Here is a 24,770-nt window from a genome sequence, read left to right on the forward strand (position 1 = left end):
TCGATGGAGAAGGGACCAGCAAGCACGGGTCGGCTCGGAGGAAAATCCAGCATAGTGAGCAGTGTTTGGCCTTGGGTCGTCGAGGCGCCGGTGAACCGGAAGTCTTCTGCCAACCGGAATCGTCGGACCGACTTCGGCACTCAATCAGTCAACCTGCTGAAGAAAGAAGAAAGAAGAAGTGCTTCGGGTATGTAGGGCACCGCCAGTGCGGACGTCATCCACCACCGGAACTGTCGGACCACCTCTGCAACCCGAAGACGAAGTCGGAGCAATGCGCGAAAGCGTCCCCTGCGATAGCCGCCGGTAGTCGGGGCACCATCAGTGCGGAAGTTTCCTTCACCGGAACTGGTGGACCACCCTCGACGCCGGGGGAAGTCAGGAGGATTCGAGTGAGGAAGTTTGCGGCACGACCGCCGAGGGATCGAGACAACGTAGCAGTGGATCTCAGCCAGCCAGTCGGCGAACTAGCCTAAACTGAGGGCCGGAATTTTAGAAGAAGTGCATGGCACAGCCCCCGAAGTAGTCGCAGCATCCCGTGGTCCTGGGGGATCGAGGCAAGGAAGATAAGGGACCCGGTTTATCCAGGAGGCACATTTAGCAGGTCAGGAGGAGCCCATCCCTGTTCGCCTTCGAGCATAGTGTGGATGCTCGAGGTGTCTATCGCGCAGAATTTTGATGGCCTTTAACCCTTGTAAAAAAAAACACACACACACACACACACACACACACACACACACACACACACACACACACACACACACACACACACACACACACACACACACACACACACACACACACACACACACACACACACACACACACACACACACACACACACACACACACACACACACACACACACACACACACACACACACACACACACACACACACACACACACACACACACACACACACACACACACACACACACACACACACACACACACACACACACACACACACACACACACACACACACACACACACACACACACACACACACACACACACACACACACACACACACACACACACACACACACACACACACACACACACACACGCACACACACACACACACACACACACACACACACACACACACGCACACACACACACACACACACACACACACACACACACACACACACACACACACACACACACACACACACACACACACACACACACACACACACACACACACACATACACACACACACACACACACACACACACACACACACACACACACACACACACACACACACACACACACACACACACACACACACACACACACACACACACACACACACACACACACACACACACACACACACACACACACACACACACACACACACACACACACACACACACACACACACACACACACACACACACACACACACACACACACACACACACACACACACACACACACACACACACACACACACACACACACACACACACACACACACACACACACACACACACACACACACACACACACACACACACACACACACACACACACACGCACACACACACACACACACACACACACACACACACACACACACACACACACACACACACACACACACACACACACACACACACACACACACACACACACACACACACACACACACACACACACACACACACACTGCAGCTTGCTCACCACAAAACAGAAGTGATGCTGGTTAGCAACTGCCGCGAGATCCAGCGGATCCAGCTTACCATAGGAGGGCACAACATACCGTCCGTGCGGGCTTTGAGGCATCTAGGAGTGATGATCGACGACCGGTTGAATTTCAACACCCATGTAGACTATTCCTGTGAAAAGGCATCTAAAATGGTCAGTGCGTTTGCAAGGATCATGCCGAACGTGGGTGGTCCTAAAAGCAGCAGTAGGCGTCTTCTGGCAGCAGTAGCATCCTCGATACTGAGGTACGGAGCTCCAGCCTGGGGAGCTGCGCTCAAGACGAAACGTAACCGCAGAAAGTTGAACAGCGTGTTTCGCCTAATGGCCGTTCGAGTCGCGAGTGCGTACCGAACCATTTCCTCGGAGGCAGTTTGCGTTATCGCAGGGATGATTCCAGTCTGCATAACCCTAGCAGAGGACATCGAGTGCTACCAACGGAGGGATACCAGAAATGTGAGGAAGGCGGTAAGACTGGACTCTATGGTGAAGTGGCAGCAGGAGTGGGACAACGCGGATAATGGAAGGTGGACCCATCGGCTCATCCCCAATGTGTCGACGTGGGTGAACAGGGAGCAGGGTTAGGGGAACTTTTACCACACAGTTCCTGTCCGGACACGGTTGTTTCCGCCAATATTTGCACCGGTGTGGCCATGCATCATCGCCATTCTGCCCGGCGTGTATCAACGTAGAGGAGACTCCAGAGCACGTGATATTCGACTGCCCGAGGTTTGCGGAGGCACGTAGGAGAATGCCTGCCATAAGGGCGGACAACATCGCAGAGCGAATGTGTCGCGATGAAGGTACGTGGCATGCGGTAACCAGAGTTGTGACACAAATAATGTCAGAGCTGCAGCGTCGATGGAGAAGGGACCAGCAAGCACGGGTCGGCTCGGAGGAAAATCCAGCATAGTGAGCAGTGTTTGGCCTCGGGTCGTCAGGGGCGCCATGAACCGGAAGTCTTCTGCCAACCGGAATCGTCGGACCGACTTCGGCACTCGATCAGTCAACCTGCTGAAGAAAGAAGAAGAAAGAAGAGGGAAGTGCTTCGGGTATGTAGGGCACCGCCAGTGCGGACGTCATCCACCACCGGAACTGTCGGACCACCTCTGCAACCCGAAGACGAAGTCGGAGCAATGCGCGAAAGCGTCCCTGCGATAGCCGCCGGTAGTCGGGGCACCATCAGTGCGGAAGTTTCCTTCACCGGAACTGGTGGACCACCCTCGACGCCGGGGAAGTCAGGAGGATTCGAGTGAGGAAGTTTGTGGCACGACCGCCGAGGGATCGAGACAACGTAGCAGTGGATCTCAGCCAGCCAGTCGGCGAACTAGCCTAAGCTTAGGGCCGGAATTTTAGAAGTGTGCATGAGCACAGCCCCTGAAGTAGTCGCAGCATCCCGTGGTCCCGGGGGACTGGAGGCAAGGAAGATAAGGGACCCGGTTTATCCGGAGGCACATTTTAGCAGGTCGGGAGGAGCCCATCCCTGTTCGCCTTCGAGCATAGTGTGGATGCTCGAGGTGTCGCAGCAGATTTTGATGGCCTTAACCCTTGTAAAAAAACACACACACACACACACACACACACACACACACACACACACACACACACACACACACACACACACACACACACACACACACACACACACACACACACACACACACACACACACACACACACACACACACACACACACACACACACACACACACACACACACACACACACACACACACACACACACACACACACACACACACACACACACACACACACACACACACACACACACACACACACACACACACACACACACACACACACACACACACACACACACACACACACACACACACACACACACACACACACACACACACACACACACACACACACACACACACACACACACACACACACACACACACACACACACACACACACACACACACACACACACACACACACACACACACACACACACACACACACACACACACACACACACACACACACACACACACACACACACACACACACACACACACACACACACACACACACACACACACACACACACACACACACACACACACACACACACACACACACACACACACACACACACACACACACACACACACACACACACACACACACACACACACACACACACACACACACACACACACATACACAGACATCACCTCAATTCGTCGAGCTGAGTCGATCGGTATATAACACTATGGGTCTCTGGGCCTTCTATAAAAAGTTTGTTTTTGGAGCGATCATATAGCCTTTACCGTATACTTAGTATACGAGAAAGGCAAAAAGGTGACTCAACGTGATTCAAACCAAAACATGGCACTGGGTTGCGCTTAATCTAGCCACACCTTCACATCGACTGCTTATTAGGGATAGCTTATTTATTCCATAAAAGCTACTATTGTTTGCATTGGTGAAGGCACGAAAAGGATGAATAAGGGAAAAATAGCTATCTCTCATGAGGCCTTTTTTTTCTTTACCGTAAAATGATTTCTCGGCGAAAATCTGCGTGAGTGAGTATCCTCTGCTCGTCAGAAAGAGTGAGCATTACGATCCCTGATTAGTGAAGCTCTTGTCTAGTTTAAATTGTTTTTCCAATCACGGAAGATGATAGACGAATTCAAAAATGATCACTTTCCCTACAATCTTCGTTGTTTATACTGTAGAAGTACTTCATCTCCAATGGTTCTGTATTCCAATGTAATGAGAAGCATTTTTTCACGCTTCTCTTGCTCTATTTTTGACGAATATTGAATCTGTGCCTGAATCCGATTGAAGTATTTCTTCTACTGAGAAAACACTTCATTCGAATCAAAACGATGAGCTTACATTCTGCGAACACTAAAGGCACAGCCGAAATCAAGAATAAGAAGTTCAGTAGCTATCTGGACCAGATAATTTATTTTCCGAAAATCCAACTACATTGGTTTTGCATTGCGTCCTTGGAACCTGTGTGACAAAAAAAATCTCGTCAGACTAACCAGTTTGCTGTTGAATCAAAACGAGAAAAGCTCTTCATATGAATTTTAAATTTCTATGAAAATCAAAGATCCAATTACTCTAAGTAGCTATTGCTTCAATAGAAAAGTTGACCATCACTGGAAGCGATTTGAACCAATAACGTTTTCCCAAGGAAATGGTTTACTGCTGTGCCATAGGCAAACAGACAAAGTTTCAGTAAAATGTTATTCCTTCTGTTTAACCGAAAGCCGAACGTAAAAAAAATCATCGACAACTCATAATGAGGTTCGAAACACAACGAATGCCCAAGTTGTGTGTCTATTTGCACTTGCCTGTGAGTGGGATTTTCCCTTCATCGGACAACTACACACACGGGGCAATCACTCTCAGCCCGTAACATACAACCTAATTGGTTTCCGACTAATAGCTAACGAACCCATAGTTCGCCGTATGTTATTTTTGCGAGAGTTTTCCCAACATGCTGCAAACTTGATCTTCGACCGAATGGAAGTTGATAGGAAGAGTCGTGCTGCTTTATACCGTCCAGGTTGGCCGAGCAACGGCAAGATAGGAAAAAAGTAATAACATTTGTTTAGTACAAAATTTGCTCAAAGTTACTTTCGAGGCTGGAAAAGCCTCTCCTACCATAGGAAACTCGAACAGGCTGAGATGGGTGGATCAAAACTTACACCCCATCAATATTTGGGAAAAACGTTTTTTGATCCACCCATGCTCGGTTTGGGCACGTTCTGCCAAATCATTGGATGCTATCCTCCCGTATTTTAGATCCAATCCCAAAAAGCACCGACGGAATCGAAAAGAAGGCTTTCCAATATCCAAAATTTGGTACTTACTTCAGGCTTTACCAACGCTGATTATGATAACAATAACAATAACAACAACAACCGAAACATCAACAACGTAAGCAAAGACTTCGACATGACCGTTATAGGATGGTGGTGACACGCTGCTTGGGCTACACCAGCCAGCCCCCATGCAATGAGAGCACTGCCGAAGCACTGATGAATAACAATGGGTGGGCTGGCTGGGTGTGCTCATGGGGAAAACCTTTCGTCCTTTTGCCACTTGGAGGCGGCAGCAGCACACCGCACGACAAACTGTTGTGCGCCCATCACGAATGATGGCGGTAGGTGACAAAATTGAGCAGTGATGCGAATTAGGAACGTGAATTGGTGTGACCGCTTATTATTTCGAGAAGTAGTAGTGCACTGGAATCACAAAATCATTTTTTTCGGCCAAACGTCATTCGTGGGGATCTCATTAATATCACTATGAGGATTTTTCTTATTCTTAAAAAACCTGAATCGAGTATTTGCAGTGGCGTCGCGTAACCTCACTTTTTACCTGTGCACTGACACAAAAAATAAAAATTTTGATATTTTTACAGCCTAAATGGAAAATAAAATTATCAGAATCGGTTAAGCTAATCGAAATCTAGTGAAATTATTAAATTTAAATCCAGTGAACATGTAGATTGAGGTTAGGGAAACGCCACATAATGAATATTTGAATAACCATATCAAACATTCTTCGAAAATCTAGTCGGAAGTGTTTGGAGGAACCACCTTTTCGAGGATTCCTTGGAAATTCTGATGAGGATTTTGTTTTAATTTAACCTATTGAAGCGGAATGTAGACAAACATCGCTGAAGGTTGTTTCCAAATGATGTGAAAGTTTTACTTTAATGATATTTTTCAGCATTTTTGCAGAATCCCGTTGAGAATTTTCGCCGAAATTCACCTTTGGAGATTCTAGACGAATTTTGTTGTGGATCGCAGAATTCGCCGGATTCCGATTGGATATTTTCGTTGAATCTCTTTGAGGATTCTCGTTGAATTCCATAGAGGATTCTCACGGGGAAGGGCCGTTTGACCGAATACCGTTCTGCCGAGTGCCGTTTGGCCGAATGCCACTAGGCCAAAAGTTGTGTGGCCAAATATACCATTTGCCCGAACAGACCATTAGGCCGAAAGTCAAGCCATTTGCCCGAACAGACCATTAGGCCGAAAGTCATTAGGCCAAAAGGGTCATTAAGCCGAAAAGGTCATTTAGCCGAATAAGACATTTGAAAAGTGAGAAATTAGGAGTGAGAAGAGAGACGTCTCAATTATCATTCCTCATTTCTCACTTCTCACTGTAAAAAGTGAGAAGCGTTAAGTCAGTAGTGAGACGTCTCACTACCTACTTCGCACTACTCACTTTTACAGTGAGAAGTGAGAAATGAGTAATGAGAATTGAGACGTCTCTCTTCTCACTCCTCATTTCTCACTTCTCACTGTAAAAAGTGTGTAGTGTGAAGTGGATAGTCACTTTTTACAGTGAGCAGTGAGATATGAAAAGTAAGTAGTGAGACGTTCCACTTCTGACTCTTCATTTTTATCTTCTCACTGTAGAAAGTAAGAAGCGCGAAGTGAATAGTGGAACGTCTCACTACTCACTTCGCGCTTCTCATATTTTTCACAGTGAGAAGTGAGACGTCTAACTTCTCACTCCTCATTTCTCTCTTCTCGCTGTGAAAAGTGAGTAGTGAGACGTCTCACTACTCATTTCACGCTTCTCACTTTTTACAGTGAGAGATGAGGAATGATAATTGAGACGTCTCTCTTCTCATTCCTAATTTCTCACTTTTCAAATGTCCTATTCGGTCAAATTCCTATTCGGCCAAATGACCCTCTCGGCCAAATGACCTTTTCGGCCGAATGGCTCTTCGGTCAAATGATCCTTTCGGCCAAACGATCCTTTCGGCCAGATAGGTTTCGGCCTAGTGGCATTCGGCCAAATGGCTTTCGGCCGAATGGATTTCGGCCACACGACCTTTCCCCGATTCTTGCAGATTCTTTTTTTGGGGTTCTTGCTGAATTCCGTTGGGGATTCTCGCTTGATTTTTTTAGGATTCGCAAATTTTATTTCCATTCGGTTACTAACCCCCTTTTGAAAACGAAAATAAAAATCTTTTTGGCTGTAACTTTTTTGTCTTTTGACATTTTTTTCGCAACTTTCACCAGAAGAAGCGGAATTTATTCAAGTTTCAGGTGCTCTATGAATTTTTGGGACTGGCCACCTGATACCGGAGTTATTCTGGATTTAAAATGGGTGTTAGCTTTTGGCCATATGCCAGAACGCATACTTCGGAAATGATTATTTTAGATATTTTTAAGAGAAACGACGCATAAACTGTAACAAATTTGATCAGGAATTTGATCGGTCCGAAATATGGCCTGTATTCCGGAATCCGGACGTTCCGCCGGAACCTGTTACGGGGTCACTTTACGGAAATAGGCGAATACCATCATGCGACATATCAAACTTCATGATTTCAAAAGTTATGGCATTCTATGGTAGTTTTGTACTTCCTGGACCGTATTTGAACCGATTGAAATCAGTTAACTGATTTGCCGAGTACCGATTAAAGGGTCAATTTTGAGAAATGAGCAAACCCCATCATGCGGCATATCAAACTTCATGATTTCAAAAGTAATGGCATTTTATAGTAGTGTGGGACTCCCTGGACCGTATTCGAACCGATTGGATCCGGTAAACTGATTTATTTTGGGAAATAAGCAAACCCCATCATGCGGTACATCAAACTTCATGATTCCAAAAGTCATGGTATTCTATGGTAGTTTTATACTTTCTAGACCGTATTTGAACCGATTGGAACCGGTAAACTGATTTACCGAGTATTCAAGAGTCAATTTTGGGAAATAAGCAAACCCCATCATGTGGCATATCAAACTTCATGATTTCAAAAGTTGTGGCATTCCATGATAGTTTTGTACTTCCTGGCTAGTATTAGAACCGATTGGAACCGGTAAACTGGTTTACTGAGTACCGGTTCAAGGGTCAATTTTGGGAAATAAGCAAACCCTATCATGCGACCCATCAGACTTCATAATTTCAAAAGTAATGGCATTCTATGGAAGTTTTGTACTTCCTGGACCGCATTTGAACCGATTGGAACCTGTAAATTGATTTGCCGAGTACCGGTTCAAGAGACAATTTTGGAAAATAAGCAAACCGGCATATCAAACTTCGTGATTTAGAAAGTTATGGGATTCTTTGGTAGTTTTGTACTTTCTGAACCGTATTTGAACCGATTGGAAACGGTAAACGGATTTATCGAGTACTGGTTTGAGAGTCAATTTTGGGAAAATGAGCTAATCCCATCATGCGGCATATACATTTTCATGATTTCAGAAGTTATTGCATGGTAGTCTTCCATGGTAGTTTTGTACTTCCTGGATCGTATTTGAATTGATTGGAACCGGTAGACGAGTAGTTTTTCACTTCATGGGCAATATTTGAACCTATTGAAATGTCGCTTAACTTTTCAAAAAGATCTCAGTAACATTTTTTTCATAAATTAATTTGAATAGCGCAATCAACAGAACAACATGAAAGCTTTTGATTGCAGTACTCAAATTAATTCATGAAAAAAATGTTACTTAGATCCTTTTGGAAAGCTAAGCGAGAAATGTTTGTATTGGTCGAATGGAGAAAAATGTTACACAGAAAATACAAATGTATCATATAATGCAATAACTTTGTTTGGTATGACACATGATTCTTTATTTTCGGTAACTCCACATTCTAGCTGGATCTTGGCTCGCTTTTCAACTTAGTATTCTATGACCATTACTGCAGTTATTCGTTGAAAACTTTCCTGTACCCATCAATTGTGAGCTTCATGGCCGTGCGGTTGGCGACGTCAATCATCTAGACGCATGTGCTGTGGAGTGTGGGTTCGATTCCCGCCCTGGTCAGGAGGAAACTTTCGTACAAATGTGTGTTGTATAAATGTCCTGTCCGTTGCCTCATACTAGATGGTGATTCTGCTTTATAACTGCATGAGTATGCATTTTTTGATACAATTATACTGCATAAACTATACCCAGGGTGCCGAGAATATTCTCCACCCGAAACATCCTGGACCGAACCGAGAAGCAAACTCACCATCTTCGGATTGGCAATGCGACGCCATTGTTCGCAAGGCTAATGCCCAACGTGTTATGTCTGTTTGTCTGGGTTAAAACGTTTACCGGTTTCAATCGGTTCAAATACGATCCAGGAAGTACAAAACTACCATGGAATGCCATAACTTTTGAAATCATGAAGTTTGATGGGTCGCATGATGGTATTCGCCTATTTCCGTAAAGTAACCCCGTAACAGGTTCCGGCGGAACGTCCGGATTCCGGAATACAGACCATATTTCGGACCGATCAAATTCCTGATCAAATTTGGTATAGTTTATGCGTCGTTTCTCTTCAAAATATCTAAAATAATCATTTCCGAAGTATGCGTTCTGGCATATGGCCAAAAGCTAACATCCATTTTAAATCCGGAATAACTCCGGTATCAAGTGGCCAGTCCTGAAGTTCATAGAGCACCTGAAACTTGAATAAATTCCGCTTCTTTTGGTGAAAGTTGCGAAAAAAATGTCAAAAGACAAAAAAGTTACAGCCAAAAATATTTTTATTTTCGTTTTCAAAAGGGGGCTTGGTAACGGAAGGGTTAAAAAAAATCAATATTCTGTGTACGCAACTATTAATATTTGTTTTCCCTTTTTTAATAAGGGCCGGACTCGATTATCCGGAGTGTTGAAAAAAATTTCACTCCGGATAATTGAGCAATTTTTTTGTTGTTGCTGAAAATTTAACTTTGGCTCAAATAATCTTTATTTTGGTTATATAACATCTAATAAAATATCCCGTTGGATCGTTCATGAATTCTGACTACCGTTAGAGGTAGAGCGCCGATCCAAAAATCGTAGGCGGCAACGATTCTTCCAAGTTTTTTTATTTGCTCTAAAATTTCACGGGAATTTCTTTGAAATTGTTTAGTAGTTTTCCTATGCCACCGGGCATGCATGATTTGAATTTAACGAATTTCCTTGTGATTTTAAAGTTTCTCAAAAACTGTTTCCAACGGAATTTCAACTGGATGTTTTACGGAATTTCTTTGGATTTCTACGTGAAGTTCCTTATGTTGTCTATTAGTAATTCTTCGGAAATTCTATGAGAAAATTTTCAAAAGACGAAGGGTCGTTTGGTTGAAAGTCATTTGACCGAATACCACATGGCCGAATAATACGTTAAGCCGAAAGCAATCTAGCTGAATTCCATTTGTCCGATACGGTTATGTGGAAAATGGTTTGGCGGTACGACCAAACTAGTCATTTAGCCGAAAAATCCGTATGCCCTAACAGGTCGTTTGGTCGAATAGGCCTTGTCATCGAAAATTCCATTTAACCGAAACGGTAGTTTAGCAAGAAGGGCAATTTGGGCGACAATGTGATTCGGATTATACGGCTAAAAACGTCGACCCGTTCAGTCAAACGCCATTTTCGAACAAATGAACTGTCGGAACAAACGTCTTTTTTGTCCAAATTATCAGTTCGGCCGTATGATCTTCACCCGTACGTCGCAAACCGTTTTCGACCTTATGTCACCTAGCCCGGCCAAGAAGCATTTTCGGTCAAACGATTTTTTTTTCGGCAGCTCGGGCAAACAACATCATATGTTCATTTCGGTCAAAAACCCTTTCCTACCAAACGACCATCTAGGCCTTTTTGGCTAAATGACCTTTTCGATTAGACGACTTTTCAGTCAAATGACCTGTTCGGCCGAACGACATTATCGGCCATATGTCTATTTCAGCCAAATGATTCTATTCCAGTCGAGTTTCGGATTAATGACATATTCGGCCAAACAACAAACGGCCTTTTCATTACTAGGTGTCTTGCACATATTGGGTAAGTTACGGATACTCACTGATAATACACATTTCTATTTTTTTAAGATGGGTAAAAATATTACTCCGGATAATCGAGTCCGGCCTGTATTTGCTTTCCAGTTGGAAATGACATCGATAGCCGAAGCAATGACAGTTAATCGTTAATACTGCACCGGATTATTTATCGACTAAAGAGAATTGAAAATTGATTCGTAACGATTTTTTTCATTTTCGAATTCAGTTTCTTATCCACTTCTGAGGCGTCCCAAATCCTTTTTGATCCCCGCGGTAACGACAACCTTGGCAATGGCACAACAATCCAACCTTTGTACCTACGTCAGAACCTTATCTTATCCAGAACTCCTCCGTCGTTGGTCGCTTCAGCCGACTACTGACTGAGGAGAAAGCTTCCACCTTTGTTGTATGAAATCCCGTTCACATCGCGCCAACCCACCCTGCTAGGCACTGTGCGGAACACGGCCGGGCACGGCACGGTCCGCAGGAAAATGGAACCGGAATCAGCGAATTGATATTACATGAGCCACTCAGAGACCGGTAGGAAGGGAGCCCGTGTGGCGAACATGGAACTTGGAGAGAATTTGGAAATGTAACCGGGTGGTACCACCCGGCTTTCTGGTGGGTGGAAAAGCGTTTTTATTCGAGAGAACGGCAGGAAAGTTGATTGATTGGAAGCGTGCGAGTGGCAGTGTGTGCGTGTGGGCGCCCTGCTCCACGTTGGGCGGCAGGCACTCAGGGTTTCTCGAGAGAGGGCTGGAATTGTCTCACAAGGGATGCCAGTTGCGAAGGTTTGTATTAGGTTGGAAGACTTTTGAACTCGTCCGCATGTGCAAATAGCTCTGCCTTTCAATTGCAACTTGACCTAGTGCTCTCTTAGCGTTCTCACAGTTATTAATTGAAAGCTTTCCTATGCCTGCTGTTCCAGCATAATGTGCCATGTGTGGCAAGCACAATAGATATACTTTGCTCAGGGAGACGAGAATGATTTCCACTCAAAAAGATTCTGGATCGGAGCGAGAATCAAACTAGCTATCTCCTGTTAGGCAATCCTTCGCCTTTGCTCGCAAAGCCAACTGGAAACCCCACTTTAGAATTATTATGTCGCTTCTTACTTTCCACATTTTATTTCTCACAAAGTAAAGAAGTAGGATGTATGAAACTGTCACTTTTCTCATTTTACTTCTCACAGAGTAGAAGGAGTCTTTTTCTTAGTAACACGTTCCAAAACACGTTCCAATGAATGGTTTTTTTTTCAGCAGCTCTAGCGTGGCGTAAATATAGCGTAAGATTGATTGAATATCATCAAAATGGTTCTCAATGGTTATTACCGATCGAAAACCTGTACTCAATCAAAAATCCATTTTTTGGCATCCCGGTTCTCTCATGGCGCGGGACGACCACCATTCTATCAGTGGGGAGCTCGCCGAACGGCGGCAATGGTTGAGCTACCGCGGAGTGGATCGATTACAGTCGGCTCCAGGACGTTGACGGATACGGACGTGTTCTTGTGCTGCTGCTGCTCCTACCTCTACTACGGTGTGAAGGAAGGCCCGCGAATCTCTTTTTTGTCCCGCTCTCTCTGTGTCTAGTTCGCTCGCGGGATAGCTACTTTGGTCCCCGGTTCCCCGGTGTTTGAGGTGTTCGAGTCGTTGAGTGAAGCCGGTTCGGCCCATTTGTAAGGTAGTAGGCAGGCGGCAGGTTTAGTAACGTGCTCTGTGACACAGTTCCTCGCGGAGGCGGTGTGGCGGCTGGTGGCAGCTACCTCTGTTCGAGCTGTCGCGACGGCGACCGGTTCTGAAGCTGTAAAATACTCGATTAGTTATCGCACATCTATCTGCTTTTAACGGCGTGGTCGTTCATTACCGCGAAAAAAATGCACACCTGAAAAGTGTAGTTTTTTTTTGGGAAATTGCTAAGCCACGCGCCTTGGCCTAGGGCCCTGCAAAGAGTCGAGAAGCTTGCAAGAAGAGAAGTGAGAGTGAGAATGGTCTGTAAAGTGGATTCGGAAAGGCGACGACACGGCGAAGCGCACTAAAAGGTGTAATTCAAAATTTATTGAGTGTCAATCGCAGTGATCGAAGTCAGCGAGAAGTTCGTGGTCGTGGTCGCTTTAAGTGGCGTTCGGAAACGCGGTGCAAGCAGTGGTGACAGGCGGACTTTCGTTCGAGAAGGCAGAACGTTGTCTTTGTCGTCTTCGTGGGGCGATTAAATTTACATAATTGCCGCTGTTGTTGTTGTTATACCGTTCGCGTTCCAGACGGCGAACGCGCGAGTGGGGCACGAGTGGACAAGCACCCCATCCAGTGCAGTGTTCCGACGCAGGAGACATTGCCGGCGGGCAAAGGGTTTCGGCGAAAATCATCGAGAGGAAGTGAGTGTGTTTGTCGACATGTATGTACATATTATCATGTCCTTCACGTTTCCACTGCGTACCGGGGAATCAAGTATTTTAGCAAATTTGAAGAATCGATTTACGAGTCGCCGCGACAGGAAACGGGACAAACGATTTGCTGCTACTTCACCTGGTCGAACAACCCACTCCGAACCGAAGCGCACGCCTTCCGTTCGCTTATCTTATCAGGCGCTAATGTTTTCTTCGTTGCTGAATCTTGATAGATTAGTTCTAAGAAGCGATTCTCAACGTTTGATGTCGTTGATAGAGCAGAGTCTTTATTCAATAGTGTTATCGCCCATGAATCTGGTACATCAATGTTACTGGGGGAAAAGTCAATAATAATAATTATTTTTTTGCGGGATTTTGAAGATTTTACTAGAGTGACAGAATTCGAAGAATGGCGCTGTCAGCGAAGACGTCTTCCAGGAATGACTTAGGAGAGTGAAGACTTCCAAGAAGATATACGTTATTTGTACGCATTTTCTTCCGGTATTGAGAATGATTTGCGAATTTATTGGGAATTTTACTGATTGGAAACTCTGGTGGTTCCACTGTTTGTTGGAAAATTGATTCAAATTAATAATATAGCTTTATCTATGAAGGCGTTGCATTCAATTTCCATTCTTAAAACAATACTAATTAAAAAAAATGTGTTGATCCCCAGAAAAACAAACCAGTCAACTGATGATTCCGTAAAAAACAAAATTTAAAATAGGTACTATTCGATCAAATAGACATTCCGTCCAAAGTGGATTCTTTAGTCCAGGGTTGTTACGACTGCGCGGTTCGCGATTTTTACGGATTTGGCGCGAATTTGCGTATTAAGTTTACTACTTCGCGCGGAATCAGTTTTAGATGAAAATTTAATATTTAAAGATAATGCTGGATCTAATGCTAATATAGTTAGTGCATAGGTCTCTTTTTAATAGCAAAATGTTGTTGAGAATAAAACTCACATAACATGTATCTGGTTAAACGTGAGTTTTATTGAGCATTCATGAAATAAGCTTTGTAAAGGGTGGGAGGGCGCTTGTTGTCTTGTTCAATCAAAACATTTTTTTTTTCGATCTCGGCAACTTCGTCGTTATTCGAAAACATGTATTTGTCAATTTCTGTTTGATCAACTTTATAACGACAAACCATCATTCCGGTCAGGATTAGTTTCTTCTTGAATAGTATTGATGGTTGTATGTTACATCTGAAACCAAACAGGGTTTATATGTACAGCAATTGGAAACACAAACATGTTACTTGATTTGATGAAGATTTCGCATTTGAAGACCTGTGCCCCGCTGCCGCCGGTATTTTTTTTTGCAAATTTCAAATCTCATTTCACGAATTCAACTAAGGACTATTCAGTTTATAGATAGGACACTTTGTATTGTCAATGTTTTTAAACCATCAATCTTTTTTGAAATCTGTTTTTTTTTGCTGAATACATCATCTGACCTTTTATAAATTAAATCCAATTCTCATCGAAACAATTCTTACTAAGAAATTTGTGATATTCATAACAATCTTAATTTATTTGGTTTTTAACAGTTCCAACCGTTTATTATCCGTTTCTTTTCGATCTTTTTGATGATTTTGTTAGCATGCCGATTAATTTTTTTTTACAAACTATCAATTTTGCTTATAAAAAATCTGTTGGGAAACTTATGTTTACTCGAAATTTGAGAAGCTTTGACGAAAGGCCCCATTTTGTAGGATTGAAACTGTTTTATCTCTTTAAAAAATGCAGTTGATTGACAGTGTATCATAATATACGATAAAGCAAACCCTATCAAAATTGACCAATCTGTCTGTTCTATATCGTCATGTAAAACTGTTCTCTCAATAAACTAAACAGTCCTTAAAATTTGATTTGAAAGTGATAGTTCAATTATTTCCGAATAACGCTGCTCACACAACGAGATTACTTTTAACAGACATTGTATTGTTTTTGACAGATGGGTTATCGGTCTTAAAGCCCCAAACGCAATACAACGGAACCGCGACGGAAACGGAAAATCTGACAGAAAATATATGGGCTAACTGTCAAATTTGCCGTTTCCGTCGCCGTTCCTTTGTATTGCGTTTGGGGCTTTACTGGCGTCTTTCGTGGTTTGGTCTTAAAATATTTTAGAATTTCATTTACAATTTCAATTAATATAATTTGGAAATTAAAAAAGATTTTTTTTTTATTTTCTCAAAAAACTCCATTTGAAAATACTTTAACTTTATTAAATTCTTTTAGAATTTCTCCAGAAATTGTGTGAGAGATTCTTTCGAGAATATTTTCTGGAAACCCATCGGGTAATCCACCCGAAATTATTTCAAGAATTCATCCAAAAAATAAGGAATTCCTTTACGAATTTCTCCAGAAAATTCTTCAACAACTGATTTTCCATATGTTTTCTTAGAGAAAAAAAAACCCTGAAGATATTACCGGAAGAATTCCTGGGAGTGGGTGCGAGTTGGGTTAGAAATTCTATGTGAGATTTAGGTAAATTTTCTAGAGAGGTCTCATAGTAATTTATGGAGAGTTCTTGGAGAAATTTTTGGAGGAAAACCTGGCGGACATTTTACGAGGCTATGCGTAAAAAATCTAAAAGATCCTCAGGTACATTTCTGGAGGAATTAATGGAAAAATTTCGTAATAACTCCTTTAGAATTTGTGGACTGCATACATTTTTTTATAGGAAATTTGGAGGAATTGCTTCAGGATCTTCCGGAAAGATTCTTGTAGGAATCTACCGAAGAATGGTCTGATGGACTTCGCAGAGGAACTTCCGAAGAAAATTTCTGAAGGAAAATACCAAAGAAGTTCTTGAATAAACTTCATAATGAATTCCCGAAGAAAATTTGATTGAACTTTTGTATGGATTCAAGGAAGAACTTCTGGAGGAACTTCCCGAGGATTTCCTGTAGAAACTTCCCGAAGAATTTCAGGAGAAACTTCCCAACTAGTTTCTGGTGGAACCTTTGGTAGAATTTCTTTTTTAAATGAAATGACGGAGGAACTTTCGGAGGAATTTTTGGAGAAACTTCTGGAGTAATTTCTTCGGAATTCTTTCAGGAATTTTTATGGAACTTTTATAAGAATTCCTAGCGGGATTTTTATGGAACTTTCATAGGATTTTGTGGAGAAGCTTCCTGAAGAACACCTGATGGAAGCTCCAGAGGAATTTCTGGTGGAACTTCCGGAAGAATTCCCGGTGGAACTTCTGGAGGAATTCCTGGAGAACTTCCAGAGTAACTCTTAGAGGAATTTCTGGAGGAATTCCTGGTAGAAGTTCCGGGGGAATTTCCGGAGGAATTCCTGGAGGAGCTTTCGGATGAATTGCTAGTGAAAGCTTCGGAGGAATTCCTGGTGCGAGCACCGGAGAAATTCCTGGAGGGACTTTTGAAGGAATTCCTGGAGAAACTTCCAGCGGGATTTCTGAAGGAACTGATGGCGGAATTCCTAGAGGAACTTCCGGAGGAATTGCTGAAGGAACTTTCGGAGGAATTTCTGGTGAACTTCCGGAGGAATTGCTGGAGGAACTTGCGGAGGAATTCCTGAAGGAACTTTCGGAGGAATTCCTAGTGAATGTTTTGGAGGAATTCCTGGTGCAAGTTCCGAAGAAATTCCTGGAGGAACTTTTGCAGGAATTCCTGGAGGAGTTCCTGGAGGAACTTCCGGCGGAATTCCTAGAGGAGCTTCAGGAGGAATTTACCGAGGAATTTTCAGAAGAAATCTTGGGGGAACTTCCGGAGGAATTCCTGGAGAAACGTCCGGAGAAATTATTGGAGTAATTCCTGGAGCAACTTCCGGAGGAAATCCTGGAGGAACTCTTAGAGGAATTCCTTGAGGAATTTACCGAAGAATTTTCAGAGGAATTGCTGAAGGAATTTCCGGAGGAATTCCTGGAGGAACTTTCGGAGGAATTCCTGAAGAACTTCCAGAGTAACTCTTAGAAAAATTTCCGGAGGAATTCCTGTAGGAACTTATGGAGGAATTCCTGTAGGAACTTCCGGAGGAATTTTTGGAGGAACTTCCAGAGGAATTCCTGGAGGAATTCCTGAAGGAACTTCCTGACGAATTCCTAGAGGAACTTCCGGAGGAATCCCTGGAGTAACTTCCGGAGGAATTCCTGGAAGAACTCTTAGGGAAATTCATGAAGGAATTTACCGAAGAATTTCCAGAGGAATTCTTGGGGGAACTTCCGGAGGAATTCCTGGAGAAATGTCCGGAGGAATTATTGGAGTAACTCCTGAAGAGGAACACCTGGAGGAATTGCTGGAGGAACTTTCGGAGGATATCCTGGAGATACTTCCGGCGGAATTCCTAGAGGAACTTCCGAAGGAATTGCTGAAGGAACTTCCGGAGGAATTTCTGGAAAAACTTCCGGCGGGATTCCTGAAGGAACTTACGGCGGAATTCCTAGAGGAACTTCCGGAGGAATTGCTGAAGGAACTTCCGGAGGAATTCCTGGAGGAACCTGTGTAGGAATTCCTGGTGCACGTTCCGATGAAATTCTTGAAGGAACTTCTGAAGGAATTCCTAGAGAAACTTTTGGTGAAATTCCTGGAGAAACATCCGGAGGACTTGTTGGAGTAACTCCTAAAGAGGAATACCTAGAGGAGCTTTCGGAGGAATTGCTGGAGGAACTTTCGGAGGAAATCCTGAAGAAACTTGCTGCAGGATTCCTGAAGGAACTTATGGTGGAATTCCTAGAGGAACTTCCGGAGGAATTGCTGAAGGAACTTCCGGAGGAATTGCTGAAGGAACTTCCGGAGGAATTCCTGGTGCACGTTCCAATGAAATTCTTGAAGGAACTTTTGAAGGAATTCCTGGAGAAACATCCGGAAAAACTCTTAAAGGAATTTCCGGAGGAATTCCTGAAAGAATTTACGGAAGAATTTTCAGAGGAGTTCTTGGGGGAACTTTCGGAGGAATTCCTGGAGAAACGTCCGGAGGAATTATTGGAGTAACTCCTAAAGAGGAATACCTGGAGGAGCTTTCGGAGGAATTGCTGGAGGAACTTTCGGAGGAAATCCTGAAGAAACTTGGAATTACTGAAGGAACTTCCGGAGGAATTTCTGGAGAAACTTCCGGCAGGATTCCTGAAGGAACTTACGGCGGAATTCCTAGAGGAACTTCCGGAGGAATTGCTGAAGGAACTTCCGGAGGAATTCCTGGTGCACGTTCCGATGAAATTCTTGAAGGAACTTTTGAAGGAATTCCTGGATAAACATCCGGAGGAACTCTTAAAGGAATTTCCGGAGGAATTTACGGAAGAATTTTCAGAGGAGTTCTTGGGGGAACTTCCGGAGGAATTCCTGGAGAAACGTCCGGAGGAATTATTGGTGTAACCCTTGAAGGTACTTTCGGATGAATGTTTGGGGGAACTTCCAGAGGAATTGCAAGAGAAATTACTGGAGGAACTTCCGGAGGAATTGCTGGAGGAACTTCTGGCGGAATTCCTGGAGGAACTTCCGGAGGAATTCCTGGAGAAACTTCTAGAGGAATTGCTGGAGGAACTTCCGGAGGAATTCCTGGAGGAACTTCTGGAGGAACTTCCGAAGGAGTTCCTGGAGGAACTTCCGGAGGAATTCCTGGAGAAACTTCCGGAGGAATTATTGGAGTAACTCCAGAAGAGGAATACCTGGAGGAATGGCTGGAGGAACTTTCGGAGGAAATCCTGGAGATATTTCCGGCGGGATTCCAGAAGGAACTCACGGCGAAATTCCTAGAGGAACTTCCGAAGGAATTGCTGAAGGAACTTCCGGAGGAATTTCTGCAAAAACTTCCAGCGGGATTCCTGAAGGATCTTACGGCGGAATTCCTACAGAAACTTCCGGAGGCATTGCTGAAAGAACTTCCGGAGGAATTCCTGGAGGAACTTGTGGAGGAATTCCTGGTGCACGTTCCGATGAAATCCTTGAAGGAACTTCTGAAGGAATTCCTGGAGGAACTTTTGGTGGAATTCCTGGAGAAACATCCGGAGGAACTCTTAAAGGAATTTCCGGAGGAATTCCTGAAAGAAATTACGGAATAATTTTCAGAGGAGTTTTTGGGGAACTTCCGGAGGAATTCCTGGAGAAACGTCCGGAGGAACTGTTGATGTAATTCCTGAAGGAACTTCCGGATGAATTTTTGGAGGAACTTCCAGAGGAATTCCTGGAGGAACTTCCTGACGAATTCCTAGAGGAACTTCCGGAGGAATCCCTGGAGTAACTTCCGGAGGAATTGTTGATGAAGCTTTCGGAGGAATTTCTGGAGGAACTCTTAGGGAAATTCATGGAAGAATTTACCGAAGGATTTCCAGAGGAATTCTTGGGGGAACTTCCGGAGGAATTCCTGGAGAAACGACCGGAGGAATTATTGGAGTAACTCCCGCAGAGGAATACCTGGAGGAGCTTTCGGTGGAATTACTGGAGGAACTTTCGGAGGAAATCCTGGAGAAACTTGCGGCGGGATTCCGGAAGGAACTTATGGTGGAATTCCTAGAGGAACTTCCGGAGGAATTGCTGAAGGAACTTCCGGAGGAATTGCTGAAGGAACTTCCGGAGGAATTCCTGGTGCACGTTCCGATGAAATTCTTGAAGGAACTTTTGAAGGAATTCCTGGAGAAACATCCGGAAAAACTCTCAAAGGAATTTCCGGAGGAATTCCTGGAAGAATTTACGGAAGAATTTTCAGAGGAGTTCTTGGGGGAACTTCCGGAGGAATTCCTGGAGAAACGTCCGGAGGAATTATTGGTGTAACCCCTGAAGAAACTTCCGGATGAATGTTTGGAGGAACTTCCAGAGGATTCGAGATATATTAACATAACTATATTCAGTTCATCTCGAAATGGTCGCATTTTTAAAAAACACAGTGAGCATTGCATTTTCTGAAAATTCTCCACGACCATCGTATGAAGAAATCGTAGGTTTTGTTAAATCGCTGAATGCCAGCAGAACGGAAATGGGCGCACTACACAAACGAGCAGAAATCGAAGCGCTTATGCCAAATCTAAGAATGGGAAGGCATTCAAGAACGTGTTGGAGAACAATACACAACGATTTTCGGTATGCTAATGGAACAGTAGAAGTGGAGCTTTAAGTAGCACGGTTGATTAAACGAAACGGAGGTTTTGGATATCAAGGGTCTGGAAGAAACACAGGAGGCAAACATCGATATATCGGTCCTTGAAGAATTACAAGATCCTACAGTTAAACTAATCCCAATATGGTGTTGGAAGCCCAATTAATGTAAAGGTGGATGTACACCCAATATGCAGGATCAATCAGATTAAATCAGTAGATAAGAACGAATGGCAGAAAAGGCGCGACACCGAAGCAAGGACAGTCAGGAGCTTTTCGTCATCAAGGAAAAAACTCAAACACAAAATCATCTCGACGGATTTCCATCGGTTTACAATCTGGCCTGTCAGACTATACTGTCGTTCTACGCATAGTTGTCCCATGTATATAGGAAATCCCAGCAAACATGGGACAGATATGCGTATGACGGCAGTATACCTTTGTCGTAGTTTTTTTGTTTCAGTTTTTCTTCAAGTTGTATAAACAAAATATGAAATGAAAGTTCGGCTCCGTAATGTGTATTGAGCCTATCAAATAAATCTAATAAAATAATTATATTATATTTATTATAATTTATGGCTTGTGGCTCCGCAAAGTGTACTAACACGACAAAGCCTAGGAAATAAACAAATTAAAAAAAAAATTCCCGCGTATTATTCTGAGAGAATTTACTTGGATTCCCAGTGCAACTTTTGCAAGAATTCCACATGTTTTCATAGAAGAATTTCCGCAGAAAATTTTGGAGTAATTTCTACAGTAGTTCCAAAAGCAGTTGAATTTCTGCAAAAAATTCCAGGAGAACTTTAGAGAATTGCCTAATGGTTCAGCGCAGAAACTTTTCAAGGAATGTGGAGGAATTTGCACAAGAAGTGCTGGAAAGTTAACAGATTTACCCACAAATTAAGACTAGTTTTTCGCAGGAATTTTCCAAATAAATTTTTAGCTGAAATTTTCGAAAGTCTTCCTAAGAAATTTCTGAATATGAATTCAAATAAATTGTTTTACCGAAGTATTGCTCAAAAAACGAAATTGCATTATTTAATTGTCTATTCGCTACGTAAGTTTGTCTTGTCATAAATTATTACGGCAGTTTTGTCATATTATTGCCAAAATTATTTATAATCAATTAAGACCAAATTTGGTCTGAACATTCGTTATACCTATATCAATGCATTTTGTGCTAAATTTAATTAAGTTTGATGAACAAAAGCATAGGGACAATAGAATTTTGTTAGGGACAATTTACCACAAAATGCATTGATACATATCGAATGTTCAGACCAAATTTGTCAAAATGTCAAATCCATCATCTCTGTAAAAAGGAGCTCATAGAACTAGTTTTGACTGCTTAATTCTTATTTAGCTTCAGTAGCCTCGGTATTGATGAATAGGGCCATTTAAAAGTGTATAACAATTACTAACTGCAGAATTATTAGTTATTTTTTCAATTCAAACATTGTACTTCAGAATTATTCTATAAAATGCACTAGAGGAGAAAAAGTTCTAAAAATTATGATAACAAAAATTCTTTTGTATTTGAACAAAATTTAATTTTATGTCGCGCCGATCGAATTTCATGCGTCGTGGAAATGGCGCGTATTTCTTTTTAGTAGGCGCGGATTTAACGTGGAAAATATTTCAGGATTCCCGTAACCCCAGTAAAAAAAACGCTACAAATAGATTTGTAAAGATTGATAAACGTAAAAAGTATGATTCAGCAAAAAAAAGAAAACATAAAAAATTACAAATACAAATCTATAAGTGATAAAATCATACAAATCTATACTGCCGCTCTACGCATAATTGTCCCATGTTACCTTCGATGAAAAAATCCAAACTCGAGTCAATTTGTCCCACTAATTTCAAAATCGATTGGTTCCTTAAATTTAACAAATATTTTTGGAATGTTATGAGCGTAGGCAGCACTTTTCCAGGACATAAAACGAATTACTACTTATTCAAACGGTTTTCAGTCTCTATTATCATCAAACAACAACTTCATTTTTTCAATGGGACAAATTGACTCGAGTTTGAGATTTTTCATCAAAGGTAACATGGGACAATTATGTGTAGAACGGCAGTATAAGTGAAAGTAACAAATAATATCTATGTAAGATGAGAAGAAAGCGAACTAAGAATTGGAAATGAGAAGTAGAAGGTGAAACAGTAAGAAACAAGTGTTAAGGTACAGTGGAGGAAGTGGAAAAGGAAAAATCAATAGTTAATGTTTAAACTAGTGTTCAACCAAATTAAAAGATCTAAACGAAATCAATCATGATGAAATATCAAGAACAGGATTTGAAATTTGGGAGTTATTCTTCCACTTACACCAGGGAATAGGGTGAGGGGGAATCCCATGTTACCTTGACCTTCAATTGTGAAGAGTAGTCACTGATAAATAAAATTAAATCGGTAATATCTCTGAGTAAATTTTTCATTATATTGATATAATTGATCTGCAATTTTTCGTAAAATAGCTAAGGGACTAGAGGAGGGGCCTTCACGTACACTAAGTGTACGTTAAGTCTATATGTTCGCCCCAAAAACAAACTTTGAAGAGAGATTTTCCACTATCGAAATAAACCAAATCATTATCCACTCTCCCACAGTGTTTGGTACTAGAGGTAAGTGTAAAATCTTTACGAGAAAGGTACCATTACCGCCAGATGCATTAATTAGGATTTTTTCAGTTCGATAACCGCGGCTAACGGTAGGAATCCAGCTATTATGGCGCAAATCAATTAAATTATCGAATTTTATTGTAAAAGATCTTGAAACAACCGTGACACCAATGACAGCATTAAGCCAATGCCAATGCCGTCATTCGCGCTGTTTTGCAAACTTTTTGCCACTTGTCTTGTGTTGAGTTAGGTCTCCCAGTTGGCCTCGTGAGCGAATGCGAGGAACTGCCAATCCGGAGGTGTCGAGTTCGATTCTCGGTCCAATCCAGTTTTCCCTGTACATATTGTTTGCCACACAAGATACATTTTCATCCATTGACAGGCATAGCAAAGCTTTCAATTAGTCATTGTGCAAGTGCTCGGAGAAAGTTGAACAGCAGGCCATATTCCAGTTGGAATGTAAAACCGTTGAAGAAAAATTAGAAAAGATTATTTTGAGTTAGGTACATGTTCCATTATTTGGGTGATTGATTGATTTGTGGATTTCATTTCTAGACTGATTAGATTTCCGATTTCCTCTAAATCTATATTGATGTTGCTTGTCTCGATTAAACGCACGAATAGATCAATCAGTTGGTTGTTTTCTTCGTCTTGGATCACGCATCGTTTGCATTTCGGAAAAGATGAAAAGTTTAACATTCTGCTGAACATTTCAATTAAAGTTAATTGCCTATTTTCCGGGTACCACCCGACTTGGACATTAATTTACAATGTTCTGAAAACTCAGATGTGAATATGTACATTATGTGGAAGCTTTTGATTTGAAAAATGTATTGGAGGTAACTATTTTCCCTCGATGGGAATCGATCGCACGAGCCCACGATCCTAAGTATTCCTGAAATATGGTTTAAGATGAAGCTTGATTCGAAATGAAACAAGAATAAATGAGTTTTCCTAGATTATGTAGCTACTCCCACTAAAACCGAATCAGCCATTAACCTTGGAAAGCTCCATAAAGAAACTTGGAAAGCTCCACCGAGAAGCTTGTCAAGCCTCATCGAGCTGCTAGGAAAGCTTCCCCGACATGCTTGAAATGCTTCGCCAAGAAGCTTAGAACGCTTATTCAAAAAGCTGAAAAAGCTTTAGCTTGTAGCTTAAAATGTTTTACCAATAATCTTAGAAAGCTTCCTAAAGAAGCTTATA

General features: G+C 42.5%; 1 protein-coding gene across 6 annotated transcripts in view; it reads left to right on the forward strand.

Moving 5' to 3' along the window:
• LOC134207693 (signal transducer and transcription activator-like) overlaps positions 1-24,770 on the forward strand; it is a 345,148-nt gene that overhangs the window by 149,502 nt on the left and 170,876 nt on the right. Inside the window, exon 1 of one of the 6 annotated variants that reach the window (XM_062683488.1) lies at positions 12,975-13,869. The exons of the other annotated variants lie outside the window; for them this stretch is intronic. The gene's annotated coding sequence lies outside the window, so the exon portion shown is untranslated. Of the gene's footprint in view, positions 1-12,974; positions 13,870-24,770 lie in introns of those variants that run through there. 6 annotated transcript variants of the gene reach the window in all.

This window comes from Armigeres subalbatus, chromosome 1 (genome assembly GCF_024139115.2).
Source record: "Armigeres subalbatus isolate Guangzhou_Male chromosome 1, GZ_Asu_2, whole genome shotgun sequence".
Lineage (NCBI taxonomy): Eukaryota > Metazoa > Arthropoda > Insecta > Diptera > Culicidae > Armigeres > Armigeres subalbatus.